The sequence below is a fragment of the Phyllopteryx taeniolatus genome, chromosome 14 (assembly GCF_024500385.1).
Source record: "Phyllopteryx taeniolatus isolate TA_2022b chromosome 14, UOR_Ptae_1.2, whole genome shotgun sequence".
Lineage (NCBI taxonomy): Eukaryota > Metazoa > Chordata > Actinopteri > Syngnathiformes > Syngnathidae > Phyllopteryx > Phyllopteryx taeniolatus.
The window spans coordinates 6,055,099-6,076,550 of record NC_084515.1 but is presented as its reverse complement, the minus strand read 5'-3'; the positions used below and the strand labels follow the sequence as shown (position 1 = coordinate 6,076,550).

The 21,452-nt window shown below is 40.8% G+C and overlaps 1 protein-coding gene across 2 annotated transcripts in view; it reads right to left on the bottom strand.

Annotated features, from left to right (window-relative positions):
• spsb4a (splA/ryanodine receptor domain and SOCS box containing 4a) overlaps nt 1-21,452 on the bottom strand; it is an 87,537-nt gene that overhangs the window by 51,122 nt on the left and 14,963 nt on the right. Inside the window, exon 2 of one of the 2 annotated variants that reach the window (XM_061797811.1) lies at nt 342-401. The exons of the other annotated variant lie outside the window; for it this stretch is intronic. The gene's annotated coding sequence lies outside the window, so the exon portion shown is untranslated. The remainder of the gene's footprint in view (nt 1-341; nt 402-21,452) is intronic. 2 annotated transcript variants of the gene reach the window in all.

Below are 21,452 nucleotides of genomic sequence, written 5' to 3'. Positions count from 1 at the left end.
GAGCGGCGGTATTGCGAGACTGGGGTGCTGGGTGGCATCTTTTCCGTGGCATGTCCGCTACAACAGTAATGACCAACAGATTTAAAATCAGCTCAGCTCCTGAAGATAAAGATTAGGGGGTGAATCTGGGCTTGTCACGTCAATTATGGAGAGAAACGCCAGCACATTGGAAGTCAGACAAGTTTAGGCATCTTACACTTGAACAGAGTATATGTACAATATAAACATGGTATGGCGTATGTGTCACGGTAGTTAGTCGAAGGTGTGTGTCTCAATCATGAAAAAAAGATTACGCAGTTCATGAAGTGAATGAGGAATGCCATGTAAAAAAAGCCACTGACTTTCAACTCGGGCCATGCGGTGAGTCAGCGTCGCTCACAGCGCGTTTTATAGTTGTATATCTGCAAATAAATTTTTTGCCATTAGAAGCCTGTTCTCTGTCTGGTTTTTGTTGTTTTATAGCTTGAGGTGTCACAAGCAAAACTGAAAAACAAAAAAGCTAGACAAACGTTTTCTGGTGGAAAAGAAAAAGAGCCTATTCTTTCTTTTGGTAGGTTCAGTACTTCCATTTTCACAGATCATCATATTCTGTAGGCCATGAAAGATCCGTCAAAATACTCTAACGACAATGTGGGGAACTCTGCTGTGAAAACGGCTGGCAGTGAACGAGTTAAGGGTGTCAAAATGTTAAATGGGGCAGAGTGACTATTTTGCTACCCTTTACTACTTTGGACAATGAAAACTGAGTACCGTGTGTTGGAAACTAGAGAGAGAGGGAGAAAAAGGAACAAGGGAGAAAAAGGAGAAAAAGGAGGGGAGAGAGAGCGAGAGAGAGAGAGAGAGCGAGAGCGAGAGAGAGAGAGGGGAAAGTCGATCCCCTGTGATCTCATCAAGCTGAGTCGCCAGCAGCAAGCAGACCAGCAAGCAGACCAGCTGAGAGGAACACCGGTCTCAACTTCCTCTCCCCCTCCACCTTCCATCTTACAAAGCGCTCACACCGAGCGACCGATGAGATCAACTCCCAACCGCACCCTTTTGCCTCTCGACTAAAACCGCATGTTCGCACACACCTACACGTGCCCCCAGTCGCACGCGAGTAGAGCATGTGGCACCGAAAATGCCAGTCATGTGACCACACGTACAGGGAGGAAAATTGTTGAAAATAATTTGTTCAGTTTATAGTATAGTTATACTTGTATAGTATTGTGTGTCGGGGCGCTTCGGTTGGGCTCGGGGACTACCCTGGGTCCTGGGGAGTGGGTGGTGTCCCCTGGGCTGGATCCCCAATATGATGGCCAGGCTGGCTCGGCCCCCCTTTGCGGGTGGAGTGGGCCAGGCCAGGGCCAGTCTAACTTGATGTGCCGGGACAGCTACTCCGTACATCGGTTGACTAACATGCATGTGATATGGTGTTCATTCACTAATAAGTTCCATAGACACGCTATAGACTTTAATTGTTTGTGCTGGGACCACTAACAGTAACACACATTGTATTAGGATATCAACTCACAGGTTCTTACAGGTCTAGACACTATAAAAGCATTCCACCACCCCATTCATCAGTAGCACTGTCTTGCTCATTTCCCACATCCTGTCCTGCCCTGCCCTTTTCTGTCCGAAGGGTTAGCTGTTGCCTGTCCTCACCGGGTGTCTTCTCCCCCCTCCCCACAAGTAAGGAAACAATTTGACTTTGTAACATTAATTGTATTCAAATATCTAGACTGTTTATCTATTGTTCGGCTGTGGTTCACACCCATATTTCCCTTGTCCCTTCTGTCCCTCGGTCTGTCACCTAAAACCCTTTTCTGTCCGGCTGCCTTTTCAATAAACATCAGAATAATTAGAAAATAAAAAAAAATAAGCAGAGGGAGCATTTCAAACGCCCCGGTTTCACAGCAAAACTGTTTCAGCGCAAAAGGCATACAGCTCCACCATTTCTGCATGACCATACAGCTGAACAGGACAAAAACACTCCAATACTACGACCCCCGATACCAGCTTGTCATACACATACCATACTATTCAGTCTTCCCTGAGCGTATACTCAAAGGCATACACTCTCTACTCTGTAAAAAGGTAGTTATAATACTGCATATTTGCTGTGACGTTTTTCTGTGTGTCTTTTCATCAAATCTACTTGTTTTATCTGCATGCGTGCATCACAGTGCCCCCTGAAGGCCAAGACACGCACAATAGATGGGCCTCCAGGACAAGTGAAATAGGATTATTCAGTGTTTAAGAATAGAACACAACTCAACTCAACTTTACTCATGGAACATTTAAAAAAAAAAAAAAAAAAAAAAAAAAAAAAAATCATCTCCAGCTGTAACAAAGTGCTGTACATAATAAAGATCAAACATAAAACAATGATGATGATAAATTGATATTAAATAAATAAATCTTTTAACCAATGAGTAAATTATAGGTGTTGTATTTGAGTGAAATTTTTGTGTGTAAAAGGAGTGATATATTTGAGTGAAAATTTTGCCATGTTCAATGAAAGCTTGTGTTGAACAATATTTGATTAAAATAAAACACATTTTCATCAGAATTGCAAGACATAATGCCATTATCAAGTATAGGTAATCAGTATTACCAAGTACTCAAATGTAAAAGTACTTGTGCTTTGTCTGGAAAAAAAAAATAAAAAAAAGTTGTATCTGTGCATCACTATATGTAACCAATCAAAATGGAAATTTATTCTGTGCAAAAAATGGGCTTAAAACACAAGGGAACATTTTTTAATGATTGAATATATTACTTAATTTAAGCAAAATTATCTGCCAATAGAAATTGGAGGTTTTACATTCTTCTTCTTCTTCTTTTTACATTACCAAAACAATTAAACATAGCTTGCTTCAAAACCCATCACTGATGTCTTAAAGCTAGTGTACAGTGAACCCCCGCTATCTGCAGGGGATACGCATTGAGCCCTGCCGCCAACAGGGAAAATCTTGAAGTAGTTGATGCTTCCCTCTTAAAAGGTTTGTAATTGGCTGTAGATTGCACAAGATGGTGGAAAAGCACTATTTACGCCTAAATGAAACTCAACTAAATTCAGCATTCTCCCTTGACACCAAGATGCCATCAGATGGCGCCAATGCAAAACGACTATTGCTTTGGTCAGACCAGGAAAACAGCAAATAGCAGTTCTTCCGTGAATAACGGCGAATATATATATTATACACACACACACAAATGTATTTATATCATGAATACCAAACCACATGGGTTCACAGTATACTAACGACACCGATGGAATTGCAGTATTTCTTATTTTAGGCTAAATTCCCTGACGCCCACATCACTCACCAGGCCAGGTCCTGCCAGGCCAGGCATATACACAAACTCACAGATACTACAGTAGAACATGAGGATGGCGACCCCAAGTGGAAAAAATAATACCTTTTTATCTGATTAATCAATATGATATTCGGGAGAATATTTGGGGGAGAAAATACTACATGGTAAGAAAAAAAGAACAAGCATATTTTGCCCTGATTTGAGATATTTCACATTGGTTAGAATTTAGCTTTTTCATTAAAATTTCTCCTACGTTGTCCCCACAGCGACATTGTCCATGTATGCGATCTGGGAAGTAACAGAAGAATTATGGTAGCTCACACATTCCAGCAAAAAGTCACATAGGGACATAAAAACTCACACACACCATCATTCCTCCATCATTCGCTTAAACAACTTGTACTTTACACCGTCATGTCTCATTGAAGACTGAACCACACAGCCACATAGATGTATTTTAACAGTCTCGTATGAAAGTACAGTAATAGTAGTGCATGTATGCAACCACACACACACACTCATTCACTTCACCCACACTTAAGAGTCTTAAGACGAACTACAATGATTTCAGTCATGCAGGTCTGAGGGCCAGCCAGCCCACTTCCTGTATGAGCTTCCTTTTCCCAGAGGTCGTGAAGCCACCAGAGCGCCAAACCCACCCATGACACAACATCTCCAGTGATGATATTGCCATTTCATTGCATCACATGTCTGCACACTTTGCAGAACTCATGGGCTCAGACATCTACACTTAACAAAAGTGCACACAGATGAACATTGGACATGAGTCATCGATCAGTCATAGCAGAGTGTCTCGGCTCTGTTAAAAGCACGGCGTTTAACTCCTTGGACGATTTGTTTTCTGCTAAGTCACTGCAAATTGAATATCAGTCAACGTGGGTTTCTTGGCGCTCGTTCCATTACTGGTGGATAAAGATGTCAAGTAAACAGAAATGAACGACAACTTAATGTGGTTTGTTAAAACAATGAACGTGAATAAATCCTACTGGCTGCAGTCAGGATGTCAATTGAAGTCATTCAGAATGAGAGGCCTGCATCACCTTTGCCCTACAAACATGGTGAGTGCACATAAAACTGCTCACTGGCTCCCTGTTTTAATATACAGCCCAGTCAAGGAAGTGAAAAAGAAATATAGTTGGTCCTCTCTTTAGAGCAAAAACAGCTTCTGCTTTTCTAGTAAGACTTTCTATAAGATGTGATGCATGTGTCTGTGGGAGTATTTGTCCATTCATTCTGAATTTGTGACATCCCAATAACAAAAACTCAAACGTTTCACGATTTAGCGTGTGTGTGTGTATATATATATATATATATATATATATATATTATATATATATATATACATACATATATATATTATATATATATATATACATACATATATATACATACACATATATATATAATTTTTGTTTGGTTGTTTTTTTAACTACTAACATGCATTTTATTCCCATTTATGAGTGATGGACTACAATCCTTAAATTACATATGTTGGTACTGAGTGTTACCATTTTAGGTCAAAAAATGCTAATGTACATTACACAACTAACAGTGTGTTATAAACCATTTACAGACGCTCCTTTGTCATTTTTGGCAAAGTTTATCATTCATCATATCCATGTGAAACACGGGTTCTGGCGGCACAAACATGGTTCCAAGGCTGAAATTTGGTCGACCTATTTTTGTATATTACACATCTAACAATGTCTTAAAAACCACTGACAGACGCTCTTTTGTCATTTTTGGCAAAGTTTATCATTCATCATATCCATGTGAAACACGGGTTCCGGCGGCACAAACATGGTTACAAGGCAGAAATTTGGTCGACCTATTTTTGAAGTCGACTGAGCAGAGTTATTAAATTTTTTTCCCCCAGCCCTACTCATAACCCACAACACTCACATCTCAAATCATCTTTCCCCATTGAAATGAATGGAAATGCCATTAATCTGTTCCAGAAATATTTTAATATTAATATTTACATTTTTGTTTTTTAATAAGGAAAATTAGCTCTCCATAACATTATACTGTATCAAAACAAAGTAATAACAATTATGGCTGCAACTAACTTATTTTAATAACTGATTAATCTGTCGATTTTTTTTGGAGTAATAGATAAATTAAAAAAAATAAATGTTTTTACTTTCATCCCTTTATTCAAAAAACAAGACATTATTTCAAATTGACAGAACCTAAATTAATTATGATTCAATCACTAGTCTGTGACAGGCATAAAAAATGTTGATCATTGTTTCCAAGGTAAAAGATGTTTGCAAATGTCTTATTTTGATTAAACACCCAAAGATAATCACTCTGCTTTCATGGAGGACGACATAAATCTGACAATATGAAAAACAGGGGTTTTCCCCTCTAAACTCACTGTTGAGAGGCAGATATTCAGAGGATTTGGACAATTTTAAGTTAAACGTCTCTAGGTTTAGTTGTTGATTAATTTGATTAGGGATTAGCTGTTGATTAATCGATTAATTGTTGCACTTCTAAACATAATTTAACAGAATGTAAAGAACTCAACTGTTTGTGCGTCATGATTTGCTGCTCCCTTTTGGTGTGCCTGCCTTGGCCATAGGGAGGCAGTACTATATAATACAGTCATGTAGACACAAAACAAAGAAGAATAGGCTTCTTTTTCTTCAACTTCTGTAAGTCACTCAGAAAGTTGCTGTAATATTAATCATTTTTCATAGAGGATAAAGCATACAATGGAACCTCAAGAAAACGGACCCCGATATAACAGATATCGGATAAAACGGACCATCAGCACTGAACAATATGTCCCCCCTGCCCCTATAAGTTCGTTATATCGAGGTTCCACTGTATATGCCTGTGAATATTATGTCTAAATGTGTTGTTCCACCATTTGTGTTCAAATATTCGTTGCTTAAAAGGTTTGTAAAACTCCATGTCACAATGTCATTGGCATTTTCCATTACAGTATATTAGCATTAAGCTCGCGGGGACAATTCTTAAGCAACGTTGTTTGGTTGGTTGGTTTAAATAAACAGTGTGTAATTAATTTTGTTTGACATTTGGTTTGACAGTAAATTTTAACTGGGATTGTCATTAAACAGCTTGAAGCCTCTTTTTTGAAGAATTGTTTACTATTTGCCAAGCTGCTGCTTATTCTGAAGTTGAATTGAGTTTACTACCACCATACAGCGCTCCTATCTCAAGTTTGCGGTTCCAAGTCAAAGCAAAAAAAATAAAATAAAATAAAATTTTAAAAAAGCCATCGGCTCATATCTAAAAAAAACAACAACTTAGAAGTCGGGTCACTCTTATCTCAAGGCAAGAGTAATTCTCTTTTGTCTTATTTGTTTACGATAAATTAATACTGGGAGTGACAAACAGCTTGAAGTAATTTGTTGAACTGTGCAAGTGAGATGGAGAACAGGCCTACGAAAGACTTAAAAAAAAAGTTTTTTTGATGATAAGTTTAGGTTTTAATGAGTTCTGTTTAAAGCATATGGGAGGGGCAAAAGTTAATAAATAAATAAATAAAAAGTTTTTACATGGTCTCTATCACAGATTTTCAACAATTGAGGGTGGGACTGTAATGCATCCCCTGCGGTAAACATTTTGGCACTGTGCTGTAAACAAATTCCAGTAATTGTAAGCACAAAAATGATTTTGGCCAAATTATACTGTTGTTAAAAAAAAAAAAACAAGTGAAGCTTCAAATGAGGTCTGCCCTTTATTGAACATCCCCATCTTCTCAGCTGGACCCTTCTGTAAATTGCCTTCTGATTTTCTGCCTCAAAGCATATTCACACTTAAGGGACCCCGTGGGGTCTGGGGACACGTGTGTTTGTGTGTATGCGCGCGCGAGTCTTAATCCGCGGTACAATGGGGGGCCCTGTTGTCACCCTTGATAGAGAATTAAGGCTGTGTGCGCATGTGAGCATGCACTGCCTTCTGCCAACACGCGTGTCAAACACAAAGCCATCCAACTGTCCACATGGCCCAGGGGAGATCTAGAGACTTGCGGGGGTGTGGGATGCTAGGAGATGGATGGTAAGAGGGTGTGAAAGGGGCAAAGGGGGGTGCAGAAGAAAGGAAACAGCAGTGTTAAATGTGCAGCCTGGGGGTGAAGGGTGAGGACAGAGTGTTAGAAGGGAATGCAGGAGTACACAGACAATGGATGGTAGAATTACTCTGTACAGATGGCTGAAAGAAAGATCGACATGAGCCAAATAGAGGGGTGATAAAGGTCACACGGGACTTCTGTGCTCGTTCAGCATTTCTTGTCATTCACAGCACAGGACTTGTGAGGACTTACAATAACTACTGTCTACCTACCTTACGCTGACATTAAACGGTCATATTCAGATTCATGTTGGGAATTTAATGAGATCAAACCCATTTGGCGTTTTATGGCCAATAAGTAACAGGATAAAATCAAATGTCAGTGGACGCCGCATGGCTCCGACACAAAGATGTGTTTTAGTAGCAATAAAAAGTAATTTAGGACTTCATTTAGAAAACCTTGTTGGAATCCATATACATTTCTAATAATTATACATTAAAAATGTATAATTTTTAATGGCAGAATGACTTGTACTAAAACATAGGGGGCATTGCGGTTATTGGTCTAATATTGGTTGACCAGCCAGGACACCGCCTATGTTGTGCCAACACTAGCGCTGTGTGCAGTACTGGTACAAACCTTTCTGCACACTATAATGACCAGACAATATCTATTTCGATATTTTATGAACTGTATATACTGTAGCTATGGTTGATTGTAATTAATTGATTGTTAAGAATGTGGTCGTAGTATGAATTGATTGTTGATTATTCGAGTTTTGAGGCAAAATGGACCGCACCATTTATTTGCAGTCAGAGGAGACAAGTCGGCGGCACAGTGGACGACTGTGGTTAGACCGTCAGCCTCACAGTTCTGAGGACCCGGGTTCAATCCCCGGCCCCGCCTGTGTGGAGTTTGCATGTTCTCCCCGTGCCTGAGTGGGTTTTCTCCGGGCACTCTGGTTTCCTCCCACATCCCAAAAACATGCATTAATTGGAGACTCTAAATTGCCCGTAGGCATGACTGTGAGCGCGAATGGTTGTTTGTTTCTATGTGCCGTGCGATTGGCTGGCAACCAGTTCAGGGTGTACCCCGCCTCCTGCCCGATGACAGCTGGGATAGGCTCCAGCACGCCCGCGACCCTAGTGAGGAGAAGCGGCTCAGAAAATGGATGGATGGATGGTGCCAAGTCTCACCTAGTTTGCGCCCTAAACAAGAACATAAGCTAGAAGAACATTCATAGACCGATTCTATTTGAATATCCTTTTTAAAATACTAAACTTCAAACAGATTTATTACAATCTTATACTTCAGCTGGAACTGGGGCCTTAAGTCAAGATGGAGGAAATTATGAACAGTTCAAAATAGGAGTCAGTGTTAGCACAAAACTTTCACGCTTTTGCTAGAAACATTACAGAAAAAGAACAAACGAATTGATCGTTTCACAATAGTTGATCAAAAAATGTATGTCAAATTACATTACAGCCAATTTGTATTTACAGCGACAAAGTAAATTACACTTTAGATCTGTGGAGGTATTCTTGGGGCAAAAGGTAGGGATGTCCAGAATATGCCTTTATGTCAGGTTCCTCCCTGTTCAGGCGTCATGTCATACTGTATGAAAACAAAGTAAGAGCTTATTGACAGACACTCCAAGCAACTGTGCGCCTCTTATTCGCACATCGATACACACGCTGGCCATATGAGTACAGCCGTTGGGAGGCTGGTAAATGGAGGCAGCGGGAGGTGATCTGCTGCTTCCACTCCTCAATCTCACTCACTCACTCACTCTATTAAAAACAAGCTTTCCACATCTCGTTACAGGAAAGCATTAGGCCTGAGTCACGGTCTTACATGTCCCTCAAACACACTCTTTCCTCACTTGTTTAGGCTCTTCAGGCTAATTGCGGCATTACAAAGAGGATCCCCAACTCTGCCATGTACACTTGGCTTTAGATGCTATTAGAAGCAGTGCAACTTGCCCACACCTTTTTTCCATCTGGCCAATATTAGACAAGAACACGTCAATATCTCAACAGGGTCTTAAATGTTCAAGTTACCTGAGCTCTGTGGGCAGTAAATAAATAAACAGTAGTCTGTTAAAAACAACAAAAATAAAGATTTCCACTCCTACTTTTAGCATATACAGTTGGAAATTTGTATTGAAAAAAAGCCCTTTACCTACAAAATCCCAACAGGACCACCAAAACAACTTTTTGACCCCGTCATGCCACCGTAATTTAGCTTCCCTGTGCAAAGCAAAGGTAATAAGTCAAAGTCTATGTGTTTAACTGAGACCCAGTCACAGTGACACAGGTGTAAAAAATTTATTCTGTGGACCGCTGCGATCACACCACGTGTGTTTGTCGCATCAATTTAAAAAGGGCAAAAAAAAAATAATTTTACGATGTCGCTATTTATATTTAGCATCTTGAAAATGTGTGATACAGTCCACCACATAAAAGAGAAAATTTAAAAAGTAATCTTACAGGCATTCAGTGGCTATCGTATAAGGTATGCACCATTGGGTACAAACCATGTCATCGATTGGAAGGTAAGTGCACTGACTGCTGAGCTCAAAGCCTGGGCCGCTAACTCAACGGCCAGCACCGCGCTTTTAAAGTCCCCAAGGAGTGAAGTTTTCCATACATTCACAAAGCGCGACCTGGCATCCGTCACACTCGTTAAAATTCTCCAGTACTTATGCACCGATACCAGATCACCAGCCTGTCTTATACCTTCCGGGGCAGAGCGATGTGATCCATGTGTGATGATATACACAAGCAGATGGATGACAAAACATTTAGGCAACTGAAAATAATGCTCTACAAAGTGGATGATGAACTCTTCAGGCGGTGACTGAGGCGGCTGCCCCACAAGTTTCAGCACCTAGTTTAGCGAGCCTCGTCGCTTGCTTTGCAAGCATAATGTCGTGAGTTGTGTTTCTTTAATGGTCCCGAATAGTTGATAATCAGGTGTTTATATTCTGTTTGTGTTTTGTATTATACCATATAATGTGCTCATAACAGCTTTCGCATTTCTTTTTACATAGTAGTATAAAATGGATTACTCTGTGAATCAACATTTGTATTGGAATGCTTGAGTAAACACACTACACAATCACAGTTGTAATGATTTATTTTGGGGATTTTTATTATATGTTGTTTTGTAATATGTGATTTATTCTGTTAGTGTTGTCATGTTATGACAAGTTTTTAATGCTAAAAGGTTATATTGGAGTGAAACATGTCATGTTCAAGAAAAGCTTATGTTTTTAAGTAATGTTTGATTACAATGGCCCAAGAGAAACGTAAAAAAATGTAAAACGCATGCAAGGCTAGTAATCGTCTTTTGAATGAATATTTTTTTTGTGTGTACAGGGGTTCTCGGTATTCAACGTTCCTACTTTGTAAATCAAAATTTGCACATAAAACAGGCTGCAGTTTATCACTAACCTATGCTAATGCTGGCGTAAAATCCTAATTACAGTAAACATTTGTATGAAAAAAAAACTTCTGGGCCATAAATAAAATAATAAAATGAAAAACAAAGTACGGTGTTAACTAAGCTAATGAGCGGGTCTTCTTGGGCCGCATGACGATGTATTCTATGCCACCGTGCAAACTAGGTCATTATGTGCCATTCGTAACCTTGAATATTGTTAAGCGCCATAATCGAGGACCCCTGTATGTGATTTTAGAATTTCACGTATGAAAATCAATGGACTTTGGTGGGTAAGTGTTCTAATTCAGGCTCCAAAAAAAAAATGACACAACAGTTTATTTATTTTCGGACATGTCCAGTGAAATGAAAATACAGTAAATGCAATTTGATTCCTTTATATCCACTTTACTTAATTATATCTGCCTTTGTGTTTTTATTGGGAAGAAAATGAGAAAATTATCTTTTCCAAATGTATTCCAGGCACATCATCACCAAGTCTCTACCAGCTAACCTCTCCGTCTTTTCTCATCCCATCTCGTCCATCTTTGCTCATCTCTCCATCAGATCAGCCCCTCACTCCCCGCCAGGCCTTCCCCCCACCATCTTTTTCAATCCAATGCCAAGCCTCCACTTTCCTCCCCTCCCTTTATTCCTGCCTCTTCTTCCCTCCTCCATTTTCACCAACAGCTGCTGCTCAGCGTCTGTCGCTCCTGACCTCTCCGCGCCACGTGCCACGTCCTCCTTACAGTGTCCCCCAGAGACCGGCAGTCATTAACGTGCATACAGAGACTGCCGCACACACACACACAAACGCACGCGCACAAGCACACACGCACACACACACACACAAACACACACGATCGGTGGATGTCTCCCGCATAGTTCAGCCATGATCACATGGTACTCATTTGTCAATTAAATAGCCCACAGACGGCAAATCCTTCAATTTAATGGGCCTGGACGTGTGCAGAAAAACTGTAATTAAACATGGTCACTTTAAAGAAATGATTATGTTAACAAATACAAAAACATTGCTAGTTATCCTGCGAGTGAAAAATGTCTTTGTCATGTGCACCCGAGTTTAAGAGCACCCAGTCAAAGATACAATTAAAGCATTAAAACTATCCATCCATCCATTATCTGAGCCGCTTATCCTCACAAGGGTCGCGGGAGCGCTGGAGCCTATCCCAGCTATCATCGGGCATGAAGCGGGGTACACCCTGAACTGGTTGCCAGCCAATCGCAGGGCACATATAAACAAACAACCGTTCGCACTCACATTCACACCTACGGGCAATTTAGAGTCTTCAATTAACCTACCATGCATGCTTTTGGGATGTGGGAGGAAACCGCAGTGCCCGGAGAAAACCCACGCAGGCACAGGGAGAACATGCAAACTCCACACAGGCGGGACGGGGATTGAACCCCGGTCCTCAGAACTGTGAGGCAGACGTTCTAACCAGTCGTCCACCGTGCCGCTGCATTAAAACTAGTCATGCTTATACAATAAAAGCATTAAAACTACTGTATTTATGCTTAATCTGTCTCAAGATGGAAAATTCCAGGAATGAGGGCCTTCAGTAGGGATTTAACTAAACTCAATCCACTGCTTAGAGTCACTGATGGTGTAGTGGTACACTCGCCTGACTTTGGTCCGGGCAGGGTGGCTTCAGTTCCCACTCAGTGACGGTGTGAATGTGGGTGCGAATGTGCCCTGTGACTGACTGGCGACCAGTTCAGGGTATAGTCCGCCTTTCGCCCAAAGTCAGCTGGGATAGGCTGTGGCGTCCCGCGACCCTAACCAGGATAAGCGGTGTTTAAAATGGATGGATGGAATCCACTGCTTAATACCACACTGTCATGTAGCCATTGTAGGGACAATATTCATTCATACATCTTCTGTACCGCTTATTCTCACTAGGGTCCCAGGCATGCTGGAGCCTATCCCAGCTGACTCCGGGCGAGAGGCGGCGTACACCCTGAACAGGTCGCCAGCCAATTTCAGGGCACATATAAACTGGAGGAAACCAGAGTACCCGGAGAAAACCCACGCAAGCAGGGGGAAAACATGCCAACTCCATACAGGCGAAGCCGGATTTGAACCCGGGTCCTCAAAACTGTGAGGCAGACATGCTAACCAGTCGTACACCATGGTGCTAGGAACAATATTATACAAAAAATATATAGTTTTAGTAATATTATTCTACTGTACAGTACAGTATATGCACAATGGTCTTGAGGGTTTTGCAACTCTCAACACACCCCTTAATTAATAAATAATGATAATAAATCAATCAGGAGTTTGGTTAGGCTTGTCTGACCAAGATTATGCTTCCAGACATTTAGGAAAGGCTGCTTTCTGTTCCAGCACGACTGCACCCCAGTACACAAAGCAAGGTCGGCAATTGTATTAAGACAATCAACTACTGTAAACTATACAAGTATCCAGACATAGATTGGACAAGAACAATTACTGAATATGTAGCCATTGGAGACAAGCATGGCCTCCTCACACAAGTCGAGCGCACGTATGGACATGAAGTGTGAACTCTGGACTGGATCATGACACTACGACTATGGCAATGAAACAGGTCTGGGTCCTTCCCAAACACGTGCACACTGTTAGTTTAAAAAACAAACAGATAACGATGAGACAGTGATACATTATCTCAAGACATATTGGAACATGCTACTAAGCAAGACCATTATGATAATATGGGCCTGATTTATGAAAGCAAATGTGATCATGCATACAAGCAGATGTGGAAGCTGGTCTACTAACTGGGCTCAACCAGGAGTGCGCCTGCCAAGCACGCTAATTTGCAGCAAACTTCATTTTGCGCATTGTGGGAGGACTCGAGTACAGTAGAGTATATACAAATTGATTTATTCAGCACACGTAATATAATTTATCAAACTGTGGTGGCTGGTTTTGCATTTTTAAAGTGGTGCCAGCATTTACGCAGACAAAATAAGTGCCAGGAAGAACTTTGGAACCGCTTGTGTAAACGTTTATGAAATGCCAACAACAAAAAATCATGACATCTATTCAGCAATGTGAGTTAGGAGCTTCCCAATGATGTAAGGATTCATACCCTATCACCTATGACAAAACCCCTTTAAATTCTGCATTTCTGTGTCTGCTTCATTTCACCACACTATCATAACTGGTGATGGCCTTCTATAAAAAGTATTTTTATAGAAGCATTTCCATCAAACGCAATGGTACGCGGGATGGGCAAATCAATCCTATTGCCACACTCTCAGGGCGAGTGCTGGCTTCCCCAAAATTATCAGCTCAATTTATTTATTTTCTGAAATTATTCTATGGCTTTTTACCTCTTTCACAAACACTTCCAATTTCAACACTTCAAACTTTTTGTTCTTGCTGTGCTCCCTCCAATTTTCCATGGTGAAAACCAGTAGCTACCTAAAGCACAAACCCCTCTTTTAAATACAGACTTCTCCACCACTTTTACAATTGGTACCAAATGTGCATGAAATCTGTTAGAGTGAGTGAACACATTTAGTACAGCTGGGCTATTATGAGAAAAATAAAAATCAGTTATTTTGATTGCTAATGAAATTGCAATTAACAAACACGATTATTCATTGCTGCGGCATGGTGGATGACTGGTTGGAGCGTCTGCTTCACAGTTCTGAGGTCCGGGGTTCAAATCCCGGCCCCGCCTGTGTGGAGTTTGCATGTTCTCCCGTGCCTGGGTGGGTTTTCTCCGGGCACTCCAGTTTCCTCCCACATCCCAAGAAAAAAACATGCATGGTAGCTTAATTGACAACTCTAGATTGCCCGTAGGTGTGAATGTGAGTGCAGTGTATTTGTCCTGCGATTGGCTGGCAACCAGTTCAGGGTGTACCCCGCCTACTGCCCGATGATAGCTGGGATAGGCTCCAGCGCGCCCGCGACCCTAGTGAGGAGGAGCGGCTCAGAAAATGGATGGATGGATGGATTATTCATTGCTTTCGAAATTCTGTCTTCAACTATCAAAACTCAAATTTAAATATAACTTGGAAGAATAAGAAGAAAATAAATTGGTGACAAGTAATTACATATTAAAACAATTGCAATAAGAAAACAAATAAAAATAAATACCTAATGTGCACGCCTTGACCTCTTAGGGAGCGTGTGGTGCACGCATGGAAATACACATACATTAAAGAAAAATAGTAGAACAAGAAAGTGCGAACTTTAATATAACTCGTTTTTTCATAAATTAGGAAGAATATATTCTCGTGAGTATTGTTATATTACCTGTCTGTATGTCTGTTCTCACAGCATTTGTGTGTGAATATTAATTATTTTAAGGTAACCCCCCCCCCGTAATATCTAATGCTAATGTTTTCTAGCCGGTCAACAGAGTTTTCCATTGAGTGCTAGCATTAAGCTGGCGACGTTTCTAAACAAACTATTCCTTTTAATTTAAATAAACAATGTGTATAATTATTTCTGTTGTGTATTTTTACTTTTACAGTAAACTCCAACTGGGGTGTCAATAAACAGCTTAAAGCACGCTCGGGGATGTGTCACAGGTGTGTTCAGGATGCTTTTACAAAGCATTAACTTATATATTTAACATATTTATTTTTTAATGATCATGAGATGCCAAAAACCTAAATCACGGTTTAATTGTCGATCAATCACCCAGCCCTACCATTTAGCACCTGCTATTTGGACCGTTTGAAAAGATCGCAACCTTAGAAATTTTTTTTAAAAAACATTCCCACCAACAGTGCGCACAATCTGTTAAAGCAAACACGCAATTTAGGAATTTTACTTAATCAAGCCATACACCTTGGAATCACTGAGTATCTTAACTCTTAACTGATGTTATAAATAGAAAAAACAAATCTACAAACAAGCTGAAGCGCATTAATAATCCACGTGTGCTACTAGGATCATTTCATTTATTCAGAACACATGAAAATGACTCATGGTTTCACGTGTGATGACCTAGTGTACTGTACTTTGAACTTCATAAAACAGTGATGATACTCAGGGTACAAGTCTACGTCATTGTTTTTTTTTCTCCTGTTCAAGTGTCCACGCTTTGGGCCGGAGGTGAAAGGTCAGTCAGATAGAGGATGTGGAGAAGAGATGAATGAGAGAGAATTGATGACAATCATCAATAAGAGCACTCAGACCATCACAAAGGCTTCAACTTTTGTCACCTGCAAAATCAATAAGAATAAGTTTTTTTGTTTTTTTTTGTTTTTAAAATCTTATCCATCCATCCATTTTCTACCGCTTATCCGAGGTCGGGTCGCGGGGGCAGTAGCTTTAGCAGGGACGCCCAGACTTCCCTCTCCCCAGCCACTTCATCCAGCTCTTCCGGGGGGATCCCGAGGCGTTCCAAGGCCAGCCGAAAGACATAGTCTCTCCAGCGTGTCCTGGGTCGTCCCCGGGGTCTCCTCCCGGTGGGATGTGCCCGGAACACCTCACCAGGGAGGCGTCAGGGAGGCATCCGAATCAGATGCCCCAGCTCCTCTCGATGTGAAGGAGCAGCGACTCTAGTCTGAGATGACCGAGCTTCTCACCCTATCTCTAAGGGAGAGCCCGCACACCCTGTGGAGGAAATTCATTTCGGCTGCTTGTATCCGGGATCTTGTTCTTTCGGTCACGACCCACAGCTCGTGACCATGGGTGAGTGTAGGAACGTAGATTGACCGGTAAATCGAGAGCGTAGTCTTTCGGCTTAGCTCCTTCTTTACCACAACGGACCGATACAAAGTCTGCATCACTGTAGACGCTGCACCGATCTGCCTGTCCATCTCCCGTTCCATTCTTCCCTCACTCGTGAACAAGAGCCCAAGATACTTGAACTCCTCCACTTGGGGCAGGATCTCATCCCCGACCTTGAGAGGGTACGCCACCCTTTTCCGACTGAGGACCATGGTCTCAGATTTGGGGGTGCTGATTCTCATCCCAGCCGCAGAACCACATCATCTGCAAAAAGCAGAGATGCAATACCGAGGCCAACAAACCGGACCCCCTCTACGCCTCGGCTGCGCCTTGAAATTCTGTCCATAAAAATTATGGACAGAAATCGGTGACAAAGGGCAGCCTTGGCGGAATTTTAAAATCTTAATTAGGTGGAAATCCCCAGCTCATTAAATCTATCCTCAATTGCATACATTTTGGCAATATATATACTTAAAGGGTCCAAAAACAAATTTGTTTCACAGTGTAGGCTCCTTTTCTCTCATCCTAGAAGTCGAGAACTTCCCTGCTGTTCCTGACTGATCAGTTTTCGTTTCTGTAGTCAAGTAAATGGCTGCTCCCCCACTGGACAGAGCTACAGTAAACCTAGTTACCATGTTATTTACTAGGGTTGACCTATACAGGACTGTATAATTGTATCTCTGAATATCAGGTTTCTGTCTGCTGTGTTCCTTTTTTTTTTTTTTTTTTTTAAATTACCGTCACCAAGGTTACAGAATTTATATTGTCTGTACAAAGGTCTGCTATGAGTCGGCGAGATCATTGCAAATATAGCAAGGATTGTTCAAACAGTACTACAAGCAAGAAATTTGGGACATATGCTTTTAAAATCCCACTCTTTTTATAAATACCGCTGGCTGTACAAAATTCCAAAATGGCAGCCTCAAAATCCAAGATTTTTCATACGTGCCATCAATACAGAGGATAATCTTTCACATTGAGAATGTGAAATTCTCTGACTCAAACACAGTTCATTTGGCATGTCATATATCCAGAGCTGTAACAGAAAGTTTATATCCAATTTCAAAATATTTGTGAATCATAAAATCACTATTTTCTAAATCATGACAAAAACTAATTTTTTACTGTCAGAGGTATGTGCATGTTCTATCTCAAGAACTATAACTGCCAGAGACATGCTTTTCGTACAAAAATGTCTGCAATAGCCATATTTATATTTGACTAATATTTTTGTATATCAAAAAATTCATACAGTATTTTCAAAGTGATGCGGTGGCATGGTGGACGATTGGTTAGCACAGCTGCCTCACCGTTCTGAGGAACGGGGTTCAAATCCTGGGCCCATCTGTGTGGAGTTTGCATGTTCTTCCCGTGCCCGGGTGGGTTTCCTCCGGGTACTCCGGTTTCCTCCCACATCCCAAAAACATGCATTAGTGTGACTGAAGACTCTAAATTGCATGTAGGTGTGAATCTGAGTGTGAATGGTTGTTTGTTTCTATGTGCCCTGCGATTGGCTGGCGACCAGTTCAGACTCCCTCTCGCCCTAAGATAGCTGGGATAGGCTCCAGCATGCCCGCGACCCGAGTGAGGATAAGCGGTAAAGAAAATGGATGGATGGTTGGCTCATAAACCCCCTTTTCTGTATAAGTACCTCTTTGCTGTATCTTAAGAACCATAATAGATACAGACAGGCACTTGGTAGCAAAATACCTGTAAGACCCACCTCTATCATCAACTTTAGTAGATTTATGGGACTTAAAAATCAATGCATTTTGAGTTATTAACCAAATTTTTTGGCAGGCATATTTGGGGCCGCCATCTTGGAATTTTGCATGGCCAGTGGTATTTTCGATAAGAGTGGGATTTGAAGAGGCTCAGATTGTACATGTACCAAATTTCATGCTTGTATCACCATTTGAACAATTCACTGTGACTTATCTGCTCCACTATGTGACTGTGACTGAAAAAAAATTTCAATAAAATAAGTAGGGGGGGAGAGTGAACAAGTTCTAATTTGCCGTCAATACTATTGCACTTCAGTCGAGTGGGAGGCGGTAAGGCGCGTTAGGATAATTTGCCAACAAAAAAAACAGAAAACTATTCCTGGATGTGCAACTTCATCTGGATACATTCCAAATAATTGCCAGTGTCCATGCCTTACCTCCACAAATTTTCAAGGAAAGCAGCTGAGCACAATCCTTTGCAGAAATAATACCATGTGCATGCTCATGAAAGCACTACTTCCCTGTGCTTGATAGAGGTAATAAATCATACACAGACACTGGTATACATGCAAACAAACATTTGGCAGGGTGTGTAAACATCTCTCCATCTTCAAGCCGAGCAGGAGCAGGTCATAAAACCTGTGTCGGCATTTAAAGCGCCCATCAACTGGGAGTTTGTCATGTTTCCCATTTCCTGTATGTTACATTGCAAAGACACCCATTTAGCCCTTTCACACTGGCTCACACGCGCTCTTCTGTTGTCACACCTCCCTTCCACACCAGAACCCCTCAATATGTGACAGCTTCATCATTTTCTTATTTGGCCACTTGACATTTTTGCTTGATTAAGTGTAACTTGTCCCCATACAAACAAAGTCACATATACAGAGCATCTGAGTGATCATCAGGGAGCTGTTGTGCAACCACATCAAATGGTTAGCCAACCATGGCTGATGGCCACGCTGACTGCAGAGAGCTAACAATGGGCCTCATTCACCAACACTTGTTATTCACACATTGCTTGCTTAAATCCTTATGCACAAAATTTATATTATCCAAGGATTCCTCATGTAAAATCATCATCCAAATACTAAACAGCACACTTAGGCTGGATTTGCACTGGATGGTTCAAGTAACAATTCATTTGCTTGCGGGTGGCACTATTTTGATATGTGCCATGGTAGCGCGAATAGCAAAAAGCGCATTGAACCGATTCGGAAATCTTCTGATCATAATCAGGACTCTTCCAAGAAAGAAGAGTTTTGGACTTATGTGCAACTTGTGTGACTGTACATGTGGATTGTCTGTGTGTTTAGTCTATGTAAACACAGCCATACTGGATGAGTCTCACTTGAAATGCACATTAAGACGTTTTTTTTTTAATAATTCTATTGAACCACAATTAAAAAGCAATCTCTGATTTTCATTTGTTAATTTTAATTAACATTTTTATTTATTATTACTTTTGTCAGATTCAAGTTATTTCTGTGACCACTGTGTTTTTTTTCTTTCATTAAACAGAGGGGTACTAACAATTTTGTCCGCGTGTCTTACATATGTTAAAATGAGGACTGTTGTAGATCTGGTCAAATTAGACCTTTGAATGAGTTTGACAACAATGAACTCAAAGTCAATGTTTTGGCACATAAACATTTACACAGTCACATAGTGACGATGGTGTTGGTCTGTTCCTAAGGAGGAACTACACAAACTGAAATCACTTCTTGTTTGGTTTGTTAGATTATCAAACCAAAAGTTCGAATTTTTTAAATCACTGGTTAAAAATTATGACTCTAAGCTGGTAATCATTATGTTATACTGTACAACATTGCACTTCATTTCAAATGTGTCATATACACCAGTGTCAGTGAATGAACATAAAAATGACACAGTCTTCATGGGAAAAATCACAAAGAACTATGGGTACAGCTGTGAGTTTTGAAAACAACAGTTTTTGGAAATAAGTAAATCCATAATGTGTAGTATAATGGAGTGACTGCAGCCACACAGACTGGAGGATGTAGTGAAGTGGGCTTTGGTGACGAATTGGGACAAGAGCTAAGTGAGGCTAAACAGTGTAGGCAGCCGATTCTCAGCATCTTAGAGCAGATCCACTTCCCCAGACACACTTGAGTAGGGGGCACCAGCCTGCAAACTAATTACTTTACTTTGGGATTAGAAGCTCTGGGCAAGTGTTGGTCTCTCTGTGTTTGTCTGCACCGCCTCTCTGATTTCTCCATGTTGGTATGCTCGTGTGTTATTTATAAATCATGTGACGAACGGCATTTGGGAAATTTAACAAGCGGGAGATTTTTTTGTATGTTGGTGGGTGAGAATGAATATGATATAAGAAAAAAATAGAATCATCATATAATTGTACTGTATCTTTTTAAATTGGGACCACCTGATGCTAGTGGAGCAGATTAAAATGTATATCTTAATCACCAAAGCTACAACCACGAATAAAACCAACTTCTATTCAATTCCATAATGCTTTTTAGAACTGCGATGTAGCACTATGACAGAACTTTAGGCTACATATACACTATGTTCCCGGTGGCCACGGCTGCTCCGTTTGACTGAAACATAATCTGTTTGGTTTAAAAAAAAAAAATTAAAAATTTAAAATGTATATTTTTTTTTTTTACAAATTTTTAAACTGGTGTTTTTACTTTGTTATAGCTGTTTCATATTGGTATTATGCATTTTCCTCCGTATTGCAGTCTCGCCATTTCTTCTCATGGTTTATTATGGTATGGGGGTGCTTGCTTCCGAGTCCCAGAGACTTACAGGCACCCTACATTTCGGCCCATGAACGTTCCATCAACCAGTCACGTTCTGGTGGGGTCCCTTTCATTTGCTACGTTCTGTCAAGGCTTTCAAAAGGATGATGTCACATCAGGTAGCTTTGGAGCACTTTTGTTGCCCTGGGAAAGTCAAATGAAGCTCACTTGCCTGGCTCAGCTCCAAAGTTGGTGTCAGCTCAGGGGCCCACGGATATACTGCCGCTTAGTAAATGTTTGATAATATTAGTTTTCTGTCAACAACTGATTCACTAATCCAGCTCTTGAACCAAAACATGCAAAAGAGCCCCCACACTGCACAGTGCACTCATAAGTTTGTCTGTCTGTAGGCATTTTTGGTTAATTAAACTCATGACTTGGTTTTAGAAGAGTTGTAGCTGGCGAATTTAGATCGTACTTCCTCTGGAACCCCA